General features: G+C 37.5%; 1 protein-coding gene and 1 long non-coding RNA gene across 3 annotated transcripts in view; one reads left to right on the top strand and one right to left on the bottom strand.

Moving 5' to 3' along the window:
* Nucleotides 1–17,333, bottom strand: part of LOC144365062 (uncharacterized) — a 162,997-nt gene that overhangs the window by 58,863 nt on the left and 86,801 nt on the right. The gene's annotated exons all lie outside the window — the stretch shown is intronic.
* The window catches only part of LOC120888434 (von Willebrand factor A domain-containing protein 8-like), a 183,708-nt gene that overhangs the window by 144,435 nt on the left and 21,940 nt on the right, over nt 1–17,333 (top strand). The window lies entirely within an intron of this gene.

The raw sequence follows: 17,333 nt of genomic DNA, 5'->3' as shown, positions 1-17,333 counted from the left end.
TAGAAAGTATTCTTCATAGAATTAATATTTTAGCTTTCTTTTGTTTCATTAGTTTTTAAAGTTACCTTTTTCTGCAAGAACTGCAGGTCTTATTCCAGGAGTCCACTCTTGTTAGTACATTTCTTTCCCTAGAAAATATTTCCAGGCTATGGATTATCTGTGTCTTACCCATAAACTGAATAAGTCCCCTGCCAGTTCTCCTAGTCCTTTGCTTTACTCAAGTGTATGGCTGAAGACTTAAAAATTATGCATACATACCTTGGAGGAACAAAAGGTAATAAGAAAAGAAAGTGTACTGTTATGTTAGCATTTTGTTGTAATTCCAATAATTATCAGAGGTCAGGACTTAGTAGGAGGACTTTTCAAACAGATTCCCTACTCTAATTCCTGTTTCTATCTTGTCCTTTTTGTTTTTATATTTTTCTTTCTAAATAAAATAATCAAATGTTTAGGTATTTTTCTTTCAACAAATTAGAAATGTTACTTTCTTTAAAAAAAGGCCTCTACATTTTCATTATTGTCAGCATGATCAACTGAATTGACTTATTATCTGGGGAAGTACTTTTGTTTCAATTGTCATCAAACAATTTTTTATCTATAAAAAGTTTCAAAAAAAAGTTTCAAACTTTGAAATTTATTCTATCTTCAGAATCTTCTGTCCAAATCATAAATTACTTTTAGCATTAAGTACCTGAATCACTAGATAAAGCTAACCTAGTGTATTTTTTAAATTAGCAGAGCTAGAAACAGAGATTTTTATTTAGCAAGCATAGTTTTTCAATCACTGAATATACGATAGTCTATGTGTTTCAATCTACCAATAGTCTGAATGATTGCTTTTTCATGCCAGATTTATTTCTTTTCCTTCTTAGTCTAGCCATCTTTCAGGTTTAAAACATTCAAGTTTATTGAGCAAAGGGAGTATTCTTCAAAAAAATTTCTTTCCAGTTTGGTTTATGTAAGTCTACCAGCAGGAGAATTTTATCACTCCCCAGGGTGACTATGAGCCATTGGGCTCTGGCTGCCTGTTAAACTAGTTCTTTTTATTTATGGCATATGTACATAAGGGAGAGAAAAAGTTGGTTCCTGTGAGCTTTTTAAGCCTAGACACTGCTTTACTCCTGCTAAAAGTGCTGATGCTGACGTGAATAGACTGTCACAGACTAAAAGGTCACTTTATCATTTTGTTCATATTGAGAAACACTTTAGATAATTATCTGTCTTTTGTATTTAAAGAATAGAAGCACGGGAAGGGGCTGTTTCATTTCCTTGAATTTTCTTTGCTAGGCTACCCAGGGCTCTCTTGAAATTGTAAAACAGAGTGGCCATGCAGTCCTCATAAAGCACATGGTGCTTCCAAGCATGGCCAGACCACATGTTATTGTGTTGCTGTTTCTGGAGACCTTTTGTTCTTGCAAACATACCTCACTCAGTGCCATGAGTCTTCCTCTGCATGTGTAAAGTTAATCTATACACACCAGCTGACACTTCCTCTTTGATATAAATAGTATTTCACAGATTGCATATAGTGGAAGACACACTGTGTAATACAGCTGTGAACCAGGGACTCTCGACTTGGAGCAGCCTAGGGGTTAGCAGTGGATCTAGCTTATATGGATTGATGAGACTGTTGTAGCCCAAAGACACATTGGAGATTCACGGAGTGCAGGTTTGCCTTCTGGGAGGTACCAGTTGCAGGGTAGTTGCCCTCATGTTGGAATACTTGCAATTTGTACAGAAAGTAGCCTTAGGTTCCACTGATCTAGCCTCCTCTTCACACAGGTGTCCCCATGCACATGGCTACTGCCAGACCTCCATTCACTCACCTGTCAATTTGTGACTTTCATCCCTTCCTCCTCCTCTGCAGAGTAGTCCTTGCTCATGTCATGAGTAGCCTCCATGTTGCTAAATTCAGTGTGCCCTTTTCGGTTATCATCTTATTGGTCCCTGAGCTGCACTGAACTCAGCACACTGCTTTGAAGTTCAGTCTTCCCTTGGCTTCCATGGTAATCTCATCCCAATTTCCCTCCTGCCTCTCCTGACTGCTCCACCTCAGTCTCCTTTGCAGATTCATTTTCCTCATGGGCCACTGTCCTTTTTCTTCTAAATTCTCTTTTCAAACAACTTATTTGCTGCCTTGATTTTCAGGTGGTCAGTGATTGTCAATTACACAAACAAAAATAATAGAAATGACAGGAATTTATAAAAATGTATAGTAAATATGTAAAATGAGTTCTCTTTTATCTGTTTTATTTTCATAATGTTTTTAATGTGTATATGTTTGAGTGGTACTTCACATTTTTTCAAACCATTCTTAATGTAGCTATAAACAGGTTCCAAGCTAGAAATGATTAGAGTCCTGTCTGAATGCAACTTAATAATTCTGTAGATGAAAAAAACTGAAATCCAAAGAGATTAAGTACTTTTCTTAGAAGTCACACAACTGGTTCATGTCTTATTCAAATACCACAATAGCTCTGTGAGGGAATATGGATTTTTCACTATTTAATATATAAGAAAACTGAGGTTCTGGGAACTTGACTCTTGTACAAGTTTTCAAAGCTCCTAAGTTACAGAACAAGAGCTAACTACCAGCCACTGGTTTCTAAGCTGCTGGCATGGACCTTACTGTTTCTCTGCAATTTTAGAAATGTTGCAAGTAAATCATACTTGAAATCTGAAATTATCTTTTTAAGAAAGGCCAACTCACAACAAGTGCAGGGAGTACTTTTACAGCCTGGCAGGATTGTGGGGAAGAGGACAGGGAGGAGGAATTGTAACATAATAAGAATTCTAAGTGTTTATCCAGATGTAAAGACTGAGTTGGATTTTTTTTTCTTTTAATAAATACACATGCTGATTACTGGTGAAGCAGTGCCACAATGATGAACACATTTCTCTCTGACATTCTTCAATAAGGAAAATGAATTTAGCAGGGAGGAACCTTAAGTTCTTCTCTGGTTATTGGGGTTTTCTATGTGCTCTGGTCAGTTTATTCCACTTTGACTCAGCGGAATGGGTTGGTTTGAGAATGAGGCATCTCATAATCATGAACCTCTGTGAATGTGTGTCATGCACACAGATTGTGGTGAGGGCTACAGGGAAGCTGTGCTCTCAGTGTAGACTGTCACTTCACCCCTTGTTTTCACCTCAGCCCCCACTCACTGATGCTCCTTCTGCCTGAGTCCTCCAACCTCCTGTGCTATCTGACTCTTACTCTTCATTCAAGATTCCCCTTGGCCATTACCTCACAGCCTGGGTTGTGAATTCTTCTTCTAGTTGGCCCTGCTGACACACCTGTGCTGACCTCTGGCTTGGCACTCACCCACTAAAGACCACCTTCCTCTCCTGGTGAAAACTCCATGAAGTGTAGAACCAGGTCTCATTTGACTTTGTAGCCAAGCATCTTAGCAGGGTGTGTGACTCATGGCACTGTTTATTAAATAAACTACAGTCATTCATCTTCTCCCTTGTCTGTTTTATTTTTCTGAGATTTCTGTGATCCAAATATATTAAATACAAAGTTCTAGAAATAAACACTGCATATGTTATAAATTTTGCACTGTTCTAAGTAGTATGCTGGAATCTTACACCATTCCTCTGTCCCACCCAGGACATGTATCATCCTTTTACAGTATATCTGTGAATCCTCTCTGTAGATGCTAAATACCCACTAGTCACTTAGTAGCTGTTCTTGGCATCATATAGACTGTTGTGGTATCATAGTGCTCATATTCAAGTGATCCTTAATTTTATTTCTTAGTGACCCCAAAGAACAAGAGTAGTGTTGCTGAAAATATTGTTACAGTATATTGTCATTGTTAGTTCATTTTATTATTGGTTTATTATTAATCTCTTATCTGCCTAATAAGCTATAGCAGAGTAATGTGTATAGAAAAAGCAGTGAATATGTAGGATTCAGTACTATTTGTGGTTTTAGACATCTTCTGGGGTCTAGAACCAGATCCCTACAGATAAAAGAGAACTAGTATACCATAGGTGGGTAGCAGTTTGACACACAAGCAAGAAGTGAGGCACATGAATGTGAGTATAATTTTAAAAATTAAAAGCTGTAAGACAGCTCAGAAGCAAACACTTTTAGCTCTTTCCATTGCCTTATTTTTTATCCCCATGTCTATCTTTCTTTGACATACTCTCTCTAATTTTTCCACTGGTGTACTTATGTTTCTTCTGGATTCTTCCATTTTAAGGCATTTTCTTTTGGTGGTGATTGTGGAGTTTAGGATCTAGTTTCTACTTTCCCATTCCTACTATGTGATACATATCTCCCACAGCAAATTTTTGCTAGAATGTGAGTTAGACCAGTATTCAGGTAAAATGCTACCAATCAGCAGAGCTGTTTAGGTCTGCAACCAACCTCCTCATTTCTAAGTAAAGAAACTGAAGTGAAGATAAATAATTTTGGTCAAAACCAATTCACCTATTAGTTTTAGAACAGGGTCAAAGCCAATTACCTAACTCCTAATAAGCTGGCTTTTCCATGATAAGCTGCCTTGCAAACAAACTGGTTTATTTTAGGCATATATATATATATAACAAAATTTTTAAAGCAGAATGAACCAATTTGGAGAAAACCCAAACTTAATATGATTATATCAAAATATTCTTTAAAATTTTATTCTAATTGACCCCTGGTGACTTGTTGGAACTAAAATGAGTTTAGATAAAAGTAAAGAATTTGGACCTGGAAAGGATTTTTATGGAAGATGAGGAAACTAGTACCCAGAAATATTAAAGAGCTTCCCAATGTCACAAACAAGTTAGGAGCCACACTGAACTTTGAATGTCTTTCCTAACTGAATAGGTTTCAGTGTTTAACCCAGTTCTTGCTCTGCTGTATACCTCATCCTCTCAAACACTCCCAATACCTCTCAGGCATTTTCCTCCATTTACCATCTACATCTTACAGACGCCTAACCTCATTTTCTATATCAAACTGAGAAAAATGACATGTCCAAACAAGACAGAAGTCAGGGGACAAAATGTGTGTCTTAAAACCAATGTTCTTTTAAGCTACTTCGAAAGGCTGCACAACCATAATATTACACAATGTTAGGTCATGGGTTACAATGATGTCAGTGGAAAGAGACAGACATGGAAAAATTGTTGAGTGCCATAAAGAATTACACAGCATTGCAGGCCCCTAGGAGGATACAGAGGAAGGTCTGACTGCTACCCTGCTTTCCCCAGCTCAGCCCTCTGAAGCCCTGGATTAATTTAGTGTCTCTGTGTTGTGTTTTCTCCTCTCTCTGTATGAAACACTTTTCATTGCAAGTGGCCGTGCCATGAGTACTGTTTCATTGAAAAGATTTTACATTTCTTCAGTTTGTATTTCCAAGCCTTCATATATCCCAATAAATAAATCTTAAATTTGTTCTTTTCAGGGTTTCCCATAGTTCTTGGAAGCTCTGTTTATGGTCTCTTAACATCTTTTCTCCATGGTCAACATTATTTTCAAGATTATACATTTTGTCTTCATTGCCTGAAACTGTCCTCCAAATGATCTAGTCAGTTGATGATGCTTTCCATTGAATTTTTAATTTGGTTTATTGATTCCTTAATTTCAAGGATTTCTGGTTAATTTTTTTCCCAGAATCTCTTTTTAACAAAGTATTTTCTCTCTGATTTCATTCCTTACATCATCCTTTACCTCACAGATTAGTTTAACTATGTACATTCTTATCTCCTTCTCTGACATTTCTTCCACTGTGGTGTTGATGAATTCTGTTTTTATATTATTGTGGTTTGCTTGGGGTGATTTGTCCCCTTGCTTTTTCATATTGTTTGTGTGTCTACTCATCTAACAGTATGGGTCTGAGACAGTAGAATTTCTACCTTGTGGACTTATAATTGTCCCTGAAGTTTTCCAGTACCTCACATTTTAGCAGGAGACAAATAATAACAACAACCAATACAAACAAGTCACATCATTAAACCAGATATTTCCTGTATGACATCTTCAATGTTAATTATCACAATAAACAGAAATGATATGCTCAGTTGTTGCCTACAATAAAACCAGTTTGTTTGTAAAAGGGTTTACAGTTTCAAATGGTAGACAGGGATAGAACAGAAGTGATATAGGATATGATGATTACGAGGGGGGAGGATAGAAGATAGAAGTAAAAAATTAAAGGGAGAGGAAGTGAGGGAACAAAAGAGATTGGTTGTCAGTGGAAGAAAAAAGAATCAAAGGAAACTAGTAAAAGAAAAATAAACATATAAAGTAAAAAATTTTTAAATTAAAAAACATCTTGTCTTTAAAAATGTATCCATGAAAAGTATCTGCCTTCAAAAATGCTAGAAAAAAAAGAAAAAAAAAATATGAATATATATAAATGTCCAGGAACCATTAAGCGCACAATTAAAGAAAATTTAAAAAGAGGAAAAAAATAGAAAAGAAAAAAATCTCAATAAAAAGTTAAATAATTGTTTCCATTGGAGTTCAAAAGATTCTCAGCTTCTCTTAGCAGTATGATATGGGGTTGTCTGGATTGTGATAATCCACCCTCTGGGTTGATTGCTGTAGTTGCTATAGGTGGAACTCCTGGAAGCAGGGTTTAGGCTTAGGTATGCTCCAGACTCTTCTCTAAATTTCAATTGAAGATTTTAAATCAGTATACCTCCAGAGCCAAGCAACTGACAGTCCACACTGGAAGACTTCACCCCAGAGATATCCCTTGGGTTCCATTCGTGTTGTGGAGGAGCCAATTCTTAGTCCACTACATCACATTGCTGAGAAGCTGCCTACCTGATTTTTTTGGTTTCATGCCACAGAGCATCCAGGAAAGCAACCTTCTCTATTCCACCATCTTGAAACTTCCCCTTATTTTTCATTTCTTCTTCATGACATATTTCATTGAGTATGGTTTTTGTATTGCAGGCTTTCTGGTTATGAATTTTTTTAGCTTCTATTTATCATAGAAGGCTTTTATTTTACCTTCAATTCTGAAGTTTAGTTTTGCCTAGGTATCATAATCTTGGTTGGTATCTGTTTTATTTCAGAGCTTGATATTTCCAAGCCTTCCTGGCTTTTAGGGTCTGAGTTGAGAAATCAGTTGAAATCTGAATTTGTTTACCTCTAAGTGTGACCAATCATCTTTCTTTTACAGCTTTTAAAATTCTATTCTTATTCTATGTGTTAGGTATTTTCAGTATAATGTGTCTTAGATTAGATCTGCTTTGATTATGTCTATTTGGAGTTCTATATGCCTCTCATATTTGAATTTCCATCTCATTCTTTAGATTTGGAAAATTTTCTAATATTATTTCATTGAAAATAGTGTTTATCCCTTTAGTTTGTATTTCAGATCCTCATCTACCCTAATAATTCTTAGATTTGGTTTCTTGATGTTATCCCAGATTTCTCAAATTTCTGGTTATGGTCTTTTAATATCTTTTCTTTATATTTAACTTTATTTTCAAGATTATATATTTTATCTCCAAAGCCTTAAAAAATATATCTTCAATGTGGTCTGTTTGTAATGCTTTCCATTGAATTTTTAATTTGGTTTATTTATTGTTTCATTTTCAGGATTAGCTTGGTTCTTTTTCAGAATCTCTATATTGAAGCAATATTTTACTTCCTGTGTTTTCTCTCTGATTTCAGTCCTTACATCTTCTTTTAGTTCATTGAATATTTTAATTTTGAACTTTCTAAATTCTCTCCTGACATTTCTTCCACTGTAGTGTCAATTGAGTCAGTCATTGAAGCATTATGAGCTGTTTGGAGTGGTTTGTGCCCTTCCTTTTTCATGTTGTTGGTCTACTAATCAATTGTATAATTATCTCTTCTTCTTTTAAGCAAGTAACTACTTTGTGAGCTTCTTAAGAGTCCTGGGTTGAACAAATATCCATATATTAATACTTTAACTTCTGCCAATCCCAATATTAGCACCACTTTGAGAGACACCACTGAGTCTATGTACTAGAGTCACTTCAGAGCCAAGTCTCATATTCTATTCAATCTTATGAAAGAGAAAAAAAACTTGATATTATTTTCCACAGTTCCTCAAGTCCAGGTATAAGCTTGTAGTAAATTTCTGGAATAGGTTGAAAAATAATTACTAAATTTAGTGAAATTGCTATAACATTAAGTAAGGCTTAAAAGTATGGGGAGAAGGATGGGGGAGAGAGAAACAAAAGAAAGAAAGAGAAAAAATAGAAAATAATAATATACACTAAGGTAGAAAGGAGAAAGATGGGAGGGGATTTTTGAGGTAGTAGCAAACAGTGTGAGAGGGAAAATAAGGGGGTATGAGGAGCAAATATAAACTAGAACTAGGAAAACACAGATAGAATTATTCAAAGTAATGCTTTAAACGATTAGAAGGAATACATTCAAATGGGTTGAAGGTACAAAATTGGGTACTAAAGTATCAACCATCAATCAAGTTAAAGAGTGATATATATAATAAAGAGTTACTTATAGTAAATCATGCCAAGTGTAAAGATTCTTGTAAAATCTTGGTTTGGATTTCATTAGAATTTGGACATTGAGTATATCCATCATTTTTTTTTTTGGTCATGAATCTCTCCAGAGTTACAGGGGCACAGGAGCCACTTTCCTAATTGCTATGAACAATTGCTGCATCTTAGTTGTTTCTCTTGTGTGCTATAGTTTAGGATGCAGGGCTCTGAAATGTCCCTATGGTTGCTGTGGGTCACAGAGTACCTGATTCCCTCTACAAGATCTTTTTCATGGTGGTATAGACCCTTATGACTGTCTATAAGCACAGATTCTCTGGTTGTTGATTTTCCATGGTTGTTCTAAGGTGTATAAGCATTCCCATAACCTATGCTGCTCTCTGGAGTTCTGTAGTAAAGAGACTAGGGTGGTTCACCAGGCTTCTAGTTTCTGCTACCCCAGGTTATGAATAGTGGTATCAGTTTCCTCTGTTGACTACAGCTAGTACAGAGTCCATCCAGTGCCCTTTTACTCATCAATTGTGACTGCGAGTAAGCTTGGTGCAGTTGCTTCCAGCTGCCTTGAATCATGAAACTTTCCACCTTGACTGATCTCCCTCTGGCTATGATAGTGATCCTAGCACCTTTCCCTTAAACTTCCTGGAGTACTTATGCAACTTCTTTTAGTGGCCTTTTGCTAACTGCTTCCACCATTCAGGAACCAGACCTCTATATCACTGGATATTTAGGCATTTTCCCTACCGTCTGGGCCCAGTGATCAAGGAGAATGACCCTCTTAATGCATCTTAGGTCTCAATGGTAGTGGTTGGTGCTGGTATGGAACCTGATGGATGTGCTTTCTTCTCCTCAGAAGCTATGCAGAGTTTTCCATCTCTCTCTTGGTCACAAGAAAGCTGAGAAGAACACTGGGGTTAGGCACACTACCCCACTCTCTTGTTCACGTTGAGAGGGAAGGGGTTTCTGAAATTTTCAACTAGTAGCAATCTTTCTAAGTTCTTTCTATCCAGATTCTTAAAAGATCCCACTGCAGGGACTTCTTTCTGGTTTATTTGTTACTGTCCAGAAGTGGGTAGATGCCTTGTAGATTTAGGAGTATGACTAGTCAGCTGAAGACTGCACAAATTTGCTGTGTACCCCGACACAGCTTTCTATTCACATTTTGGTTTTAAACCATTTGATCTGCTTTAAGAACACTGCTGATCATGTCATACTTAAATTTTTTCTGCCTTTCCATATGTTTTTAAGTGACTGAGCATTAGAGCTTTTCTGCTCCCAATCAATCTCTCTCTCTCTCTCTCTCTCTCTCTCTCTCTCTCTCTCTCTCTCTCTCTCTCTCTCTCTCCCTGCTTCCCTCACTCTGGTCTGGGTTCAGAGTTGGGGAACTTGCACTTATTTTCTACTCTGGAAACATATTTTCAAGTCTCTCCAGATCTCAGACTTTGTAATATTGAGTCTTAGAGCATTTATTTTATCACCCAACTCAATTCTGCTTTTCCTTAACTGCCTTCTTTCTGTTATGAGGAAATCAGGAATAACCCCCTAGCTCCCCTTCACCATCTTCTTTTTCTTCCTGCATTTTCTTATTGGTGCATTAGAATATTAATCTTTAAAAGTTTAAAAATAAGAGGCAAAAATAGAAAGGGTAGAATATACAAAAACCTGACAATTTTCTTCACCCATGCTGTTTTAGAATTTAATTAATAGTTGTTTTTCTGTTAATGTTTGGAATACTGAATGTACCCTGTGAGGTAGCAAGAGAGGAACATCTCTGTGCCAGTGAACTATTGGTGTCCATGGTATCTGTGAGTTGTGAACGTTTGTTTTTGACAGTCACCTACACATGATGACAACCACATCCCATAAAGATTTGTAACTATAGCATCTTAACTCATGAAACAGCCTCTTAATCCCATCATTCCATATTTCCAGATTTCCCAAAAATCTTTTTCTTTTGTTCGTATTGAATTTAAAAAGAAGAAAAAGAATAAATAAGCAAGGTATCCTTAATCAAGTGAGAAGTGGCTTTCGATGGGTTTTTCAACCCTATAATATTTTGGACAACCATTCAAACTGCTGTGTTTGGGCCAGGGAGCAAGGAGAAAAGCCATCTCTATACACTTACAGGTAATGGCAGGGAGCCCATCCAGGTCTCAGTAAGGGTTCTGGCCAGAAACTGAGTTGAGGTGTTGGTAAGGATGGAATTTAAGAACAAATGAATGCCAACAGGAATACATGTATCCTGATTCTGTTAGAAGATGGCTCTCTGCTCACCAGTGGTTTGCTGACTGACAATTATAGACTGGCAGATAGGGCGGGAAAGAATCTCACCAGGCACTCAGATGATAACTTATTATGGAGAAAGTTGTATTCAAGTTAAACTGTTAATATTGTGTTGCTGAGCTGCCTCCCAGGGACATATTTAGCACATATTTATTAAGGGCCAATTATATACAAAGCTGAGAGTAGAAGCCACTATGCTAGCTACTATTAACAGATAATAAAAAATAGTCAAATATTTGTAAATTGGCATTTTTCCCTCCTTTTAGACCACCCCTGTGGAATCTTTCATGTTAATTTGGACTGGGTGTTTTTGTTGCATAGTTTTGTTGCATCGTTTTGTTGGCTCCTAGTGAAACATCATTGCAGTGAGAAGGTACTCTGTCTGAGACTCTGTAAACTCAGATAACATAGGATGCACAGAATATTCCAGAAACATTGAAATAGAAGGCAGGGGATGTTTTGAGTTATAGCTTCAAATATTTATTAAACAGATTTATCAAACACATCATTTGTGCCAAAAATCAGCACATACATAAGTCTTTGGGAGTTTGTAGGCAGAAAGAAGTAGGAAGGTAAGACCAGTGGTTTGGGTTGGAACTGTGGACAGAGAGCTCCAGCCCAGAGTAAGAGGACAGGTTGTGGGCTGACTTGAGGAAGCCCATGAGAAAGGATAGAAACCTATCTACACCAGAAGACAGGGCTTATACAAGACACTCCAGGGACGAGCCATTGTTGCTCACTTGTAATGTCACAAATCACCTAATAGGCATTTGTTTTCAGGGCCAGAAAGAAGGCCTTATATGCCCAGGCCCCATCCTAACACCTCTGCCTCCTTTCTAATTCCTAGACTTTCTAAAAAAGAAAAAAAAAAGACTTCAAATTTCAGTTAGTAATATAAATACTTAAAAAACGAATGCCGGCTTGGATCAGTTTTATTAGTATGAATGTCAGCTACAATGTAATTTGTGGATATAATGATCAAAAGTCAGAGTCTTCTCTGCTTTGTAGAGATGATGAGGGATTAAAGAGGGCAAGAGGTCATTGAGTATTTGAAAGCAAATGTTACCAATAGGCCAGGTAAGACCTAAAGATAAAGTATACATTTGATAGCTTTGCCAGAGATGAAAATTAGAAAAGTTACCTATGAGACAAAGGTATTTTTGTCCTGCATTGTCATCATAAAGGTTCAGAGTCTTTTAAAAACTGATGAATAGCTTTTTATTTATTTTTTTTATATTTATTTATTTTTTTTAGTTCTTGGCGGAAACAACATCTTTGTTGGTATGTGGTGCTGAGGATCGAACCCGAGCCGCACGCATGCCAGGCGAGCGCGCTACCGCTTGAGTCACATCCCCAGCCCCAGCTTTTTATTTTTTAAGCCAGCTGACAATATATGAAAGCTCATCATTCCTAAGTACATGTTAATGTGACTTTTATCCTATCTAACTATGAGAGAATTTACTGATCTGTGAATAAGAATAACCTCAGATACTAATATGATTCAGGCAGATGTGGTCAGTACCTTATGATGGCCTTTATTACCACATGTTATTATTTTGCTTCCCCTTATACAGTGTCTTAGTAGAAGGAAAGATCCTTTTTCATGCATATCTGTATTCCAATGAGTAAAAGATACACCTCAAGCAGACACAGGAGTGTTTTTGTTTAAAAAGATCAATGACTGCATTCTCCCAGGATTACATCTTGACTATTTATATCATTTTACTGATAACTTTTTAAAAACAATGAGTTTAAGAAGGAGCCTAAATATAAGGGCCTTGCCTAGACTTACAGGGCTTTACACGTCATGTCCCTTCCCTGTGCTGGCTTTGGGTTGCTTTACTTTGGAACATTTTTATGATTTTTAGATCGTGATGTTGTTTGTTTCATTTTAATTCATAAGTAAGAGGATAATTATTCTTAGGATCACAGTACACTTAACCTAAAAGCAAGTAGAGTGTGTCCTCTATGGGAAACACACCAAAAGGTTTAGCTTACGTATCAGGTTCTGTCAAAAGTCATAAGGGCAGTGATATTTTCTGATTCAGAGAAAATTTTAATCCCCTTAAATGAATTCAGTAGTGTCTATTTCTGTCATTATAATGACTTACTTCAGTTTTTTTCTAGATGAAACCACCTCTCAAGGGAAATGCATTGCAAATACTTTTCAACATATGCATGACAAAAGACAGCAATTACAACTTTCTGAATGACTACTAGCTCCATAGCACACATCTGTCACCATCAAATAAACTTGTTCAAATGACAGTCATTCCTTGGTATCCCCTTTAGTTTCTGTCCTGAATTGAACTATTCAAGCCTTCCTGCCTTGATTAATAGTCGTATTAACCATTATTAATTCATGTAAGAGATACTCTAAAATGGCTTTGAAAAGGCATCAGGAAACATAACTTCCCATCCACCTAGAGAAATATATTCCTTGAGTGTGGAGGACTACCTGTGAGGAGGCGCACAAAGAACAGAGCTACAGACACAAAAGTACAAGCAGGCAGACAGGAGGAGCAGAGAGGTGAAGTGAAGTGGTGAAGAAGTGCAGAAGTGAAGTGTCTGCTCCTCCCTGTCTGGGAGTTTATTAACTCAAAGAATACACACCTCCCATTACCATGACTGTATTCTAATTACTATTTCTTTAACACAAGTGCTAGCTAACTTAGATAAGGTCCAGGTTAATACAAACACACAGCCTGTCACACTCAAGGACATAACTATGCAGGCACTACCTTTTCCATAGTAATCTTATTACCTCAGAGGGAGATGGCTGGGCATCCTAGGTCAGGGAAGCAGGGTAGACTTGTGAAGGACAATACTATGGCAGCCAGACATCCTGTGCTTTTGCCCAGGAGTTTCCCAGTAGCTAGGTATCTGTGTCTTTGTACAGAAACTTCCTAGTCAACAAGGATATCACAATCATGAAGTTTGTAGACCCCAATCCCAAACACAGAACTTCCACATTTGAATACAATAGCATTCATGAGATGACCCCAAATTAGATCAACTCCCCAGATGCCTTGCTTTTAATTAAATGTTCCTGGAATTTTATGGTATGTATTTCTTTGAAATAAATCAGGGTTTGGCTAACAATTGTTTTTGTCAAGAATTAGTTTCCAACATGTCTAGGCCCCCACTTTGAGGTCAGTTGGGGCTACCTTGTGGACAACACAAGCAATTCCATTTCCTAATAGATGACATGGCCAGACATACACGTGACAAAGAACATGCTAGTTCCTTTTACCCAATTTATCCCCGATGGCTACTACAGTGTCTTTGCAACTTCTAAAGCATAATTTTAGAAGTAACTGTGGAGGCTATTGGTAGTGTTTTTTCTTTTGCTTTGGGCCATCAATTTTAGGACTTCAAAGGCTATTCTCTCAGAGGAGACTGGAGTGTGTGAAATGTCTAAAACAGGTAAATAATGTTTGATGAAAGTACAAGACACATTGGAATTTGCTTTACATACCTCTTCCAAAATTCTTTTATTTTTAAATAACATGCCAGAATATGCACATACAAACACACACACACACACACACACACACACACACACACACACCACAGTGAGGAATGATATTCAGAACAATTCTTTCAATAAAATTGTCACTGCTAAGATCATTTTTGGAACTTCTCCTTTATAATTGGCTTGTATAAGAGTCAAACCCATATAAGAAAACTAGTGTCATTATTTAATTGCACCTGGTTTTGACTAAAACCCCAACTGGTCACCTTATTTACCAGATTTGGAACCAGTGAATCAACCACAGGAGGTCAGTGCTGGGTAAAGTGGCAGGGGAAGTTTCAAAAATGGTCCAAGCAATGACAGTTTTATTGCAAGAACTGTTCTGAACACCATTCCCCATTCTAGTATGTTATTTAAAAAGAAATTAAATAACTTTGGAAATAGGAAAAGCTCTCACAGGAGAGAACTTTGAGACTCACTCTGTTTGAATTGCATGAATCATAAATTCAGTGTTAAAAGGAAAGGCAAATTAGAAAAGCTGCAAAATACTATAACAGAATTGTAGTCGGTTCTTTGTCGTGTGTGTCTGGCCATGTCATCTACTAGTAACTTTTAGTATATGCATTTTATGTTTTTGTTTCCTGTACATTTTATATAAAGCTACATCTCTCAAAGTAGTGGAATTTCTTTAAAAATGAAATGAGTAAATACATGTTTATGGGGTGAGCTTCATCAATGAGGTGGTGAGTTTACCATTTTCCCTATCTCATCCTTTTTTAAATATTCACAGCACATTCTGCACCAGGAGAATTATGAAGCTAAAACCCAGCTCAAAGAATTTCTTAAAATTTTACTTCATCTCCTTCCCAAAGGGATGAAAGTTAAATTTAATTAAATTTTTGCCAGACACAAATAGCATCTGTCACGTCTGTGATAGATTATGAGATACCTTAAGGACTTGCAGGAAAAGAATTCTTTCAGTCGTGCAGTTACTGGTTTTGGTCCCAGGATAGTGAAAATGTTTCTTCATTTTTAGATTTTTTAGATAAGAATCAACATAGGTAGTAATGAAGATGTGAGCTCCCACAAGGGAAGAAGGACCCAGACAACATACTCCATGTGGGTGGTAATACTTGGGGTATGGAACAGGTTGATAGCATGGACTTGGCATTCTTGTGGGTCAGGCTTCCCATCAGGCCAGTACCACCTCTGTCCCCAGAAGGCTCAAGGGCTAGATGTGCTTCTTTGCCTTCCCCATTATTCAATCAATTATTCAATCAATTATTCAATCTTACCCTTGGCTCCAATGTGACATCAAGACATAGAAAGAACTCTGCCGTTTTAAGACCTAACACAATTCTCATTAGTGAAAGGGAGATACTAACTGCCTCACCAGGTCATGGTTTGGACTGAAAAAAGATTTGATAGTAAAGCAGTGAGCTCAGTGGCTGGCCTGAGAACGACAGCCATTCAAGTGTTAATCCCTTCTTTTAAACTGTGTGCACTTGGGTTTCTGCCAGAAATCTACAGTATATTCTTTCTTAAGCAACTGATTTCAAAAAGAAGTAGTCCTCATCTTCCATATCTCAAAAATGAGTGTGATGAGAATGCAAGATTTTGAAAGAGGAGAGTTAGTTGCCATTTGCACGGATGCCATGTGTAAGCAAACGAGTCTGTTCCTTCCTCTTGCCTGCCAGACTGTACCATTGTTCCATGACTGCTGTCTTCCTATTTCCTCGGGCAGCTGGAGCCAACACATCTGCTGGGCCACAGGAATAGGGCCAGACCGCACACTGCCTGAGCTTATCTGAGCCCTGAGGAGAGCTGGCAGGGACTCAAGCTTCACCTTCCTTGAGGATGGTCTGCACTTCTTGGCCTTGACAGCCTGGGCAGGAAATGGGTTTCTGTGCTGAGACAATGAGCTATCAAACAGGCTGTTCTGTTTATTCATCAAGCAGCTCTTTAAAGAAAGGCTATTTTTAGAAATGTCCTTTGATCTGGAAGGTAGTATCAAGCCAACAAGATTTAATCCATATGGAATGCATTGAGGAACTAGCAGGCCAGATATAGGCTCCCCAGCAGGGGACTGCTCCCAAGTGAAAGTTCTTATTTACTATTCAACTTGCATCTGCTAGCTCCAACATCTGTCCACATGATACCTGTGTTTCCCTTTTTACTTTTCAGTTGATCAAGAGCCTTTGGCTTGAGGTTGTCTTTTTATCTTTGTCATTTTTCTCCCTCAAAATTCTGTACATTGAACTTAGCTCTGGCCCAACAAGTCCTCAAAGTCCTCCTCCCTTGCCTACCTCCCTTGCCTACCTTGCCCCTTAACTCATGGACTGGTTTGGGACATCCAAGCTTAGCTTTAAGGTTATTCCTTGTAGTCTCAGAACGCCCAGCAAGAGTTTTCACCTTAAAAGTACAAATTGAAAGCTCTGGGAAGTAGAAATCATGAAGAACTCTCCACTCATAACCTTTGTACCCCAGGGTGACTTTCCCTAGGGGCCATGTGACTCCTTCTGGCCCTCACTCACATCAGCCTCTACCAGTTGCAAGTCCTTTCCTCCTATCTCCCAAATGATGACCTCTGAGCACCTAAGAAGTGCTGAGCTCCAGTTCACCTCCCCGCGTAGCTAAGAACAGCCTCTGGAGGAAGGGAATGAGGTCCCAAACACACCTTCCCATCAGTAGCTCAGTGTCACTACCCAGTTCCTGTTCCTTCTGCCACAGGCTGATTGTGAATGGTAGCCAGGAATCACACAAATCCAAGAAGTAATTTTCCACCACCCAATTCTAAATAAAAATGTACTAAGATGTGCTCCAGTCAAAGGATGCTGTAATTAATAGGCTGTTGTCATGGTAGTTCCCAAAAGACTTTCATAAAGGAAGTGGTTCATGCTAAGTGTTCCTTTTTAATTTATTAGACATATAAAGTTTCAAAGGAGAAAAAATGTATTATAATTTAACCGAAGTCTAAAAGCATTCAAATTTTCTATTTCACAAATCTAGAAATTACCTCTATTATGGAAATTTTAAATAATAATTATAAGACTGATAATTTATATAGCTCTTTTTTGCCAGGTACTTTTCTAGGTACCATGAAGTAAGTCATATTAGTATACCTGCTTTA

This window comes from Ictidomys tridecemlineatus, chromosome 6 (assembly GCF_052094955.1).
Source record: "Ictidomys tridecemlineatus isolate mIctTri1 chromosome 6, mIctTri1.hap1, whole genome shotgun sequence".
Classification (NCBI taxonomy): Eukaryota; Metazoa; Chordata; class Mammalia; order Rodentia; family Sciuridae; genus Ictidomys; species Ictidomys tridecemlineatus.
Note: the sequence above shows the minus strand (reverse complement) of the source record. Positions and strands in the feature narration are given on the sequence as shown.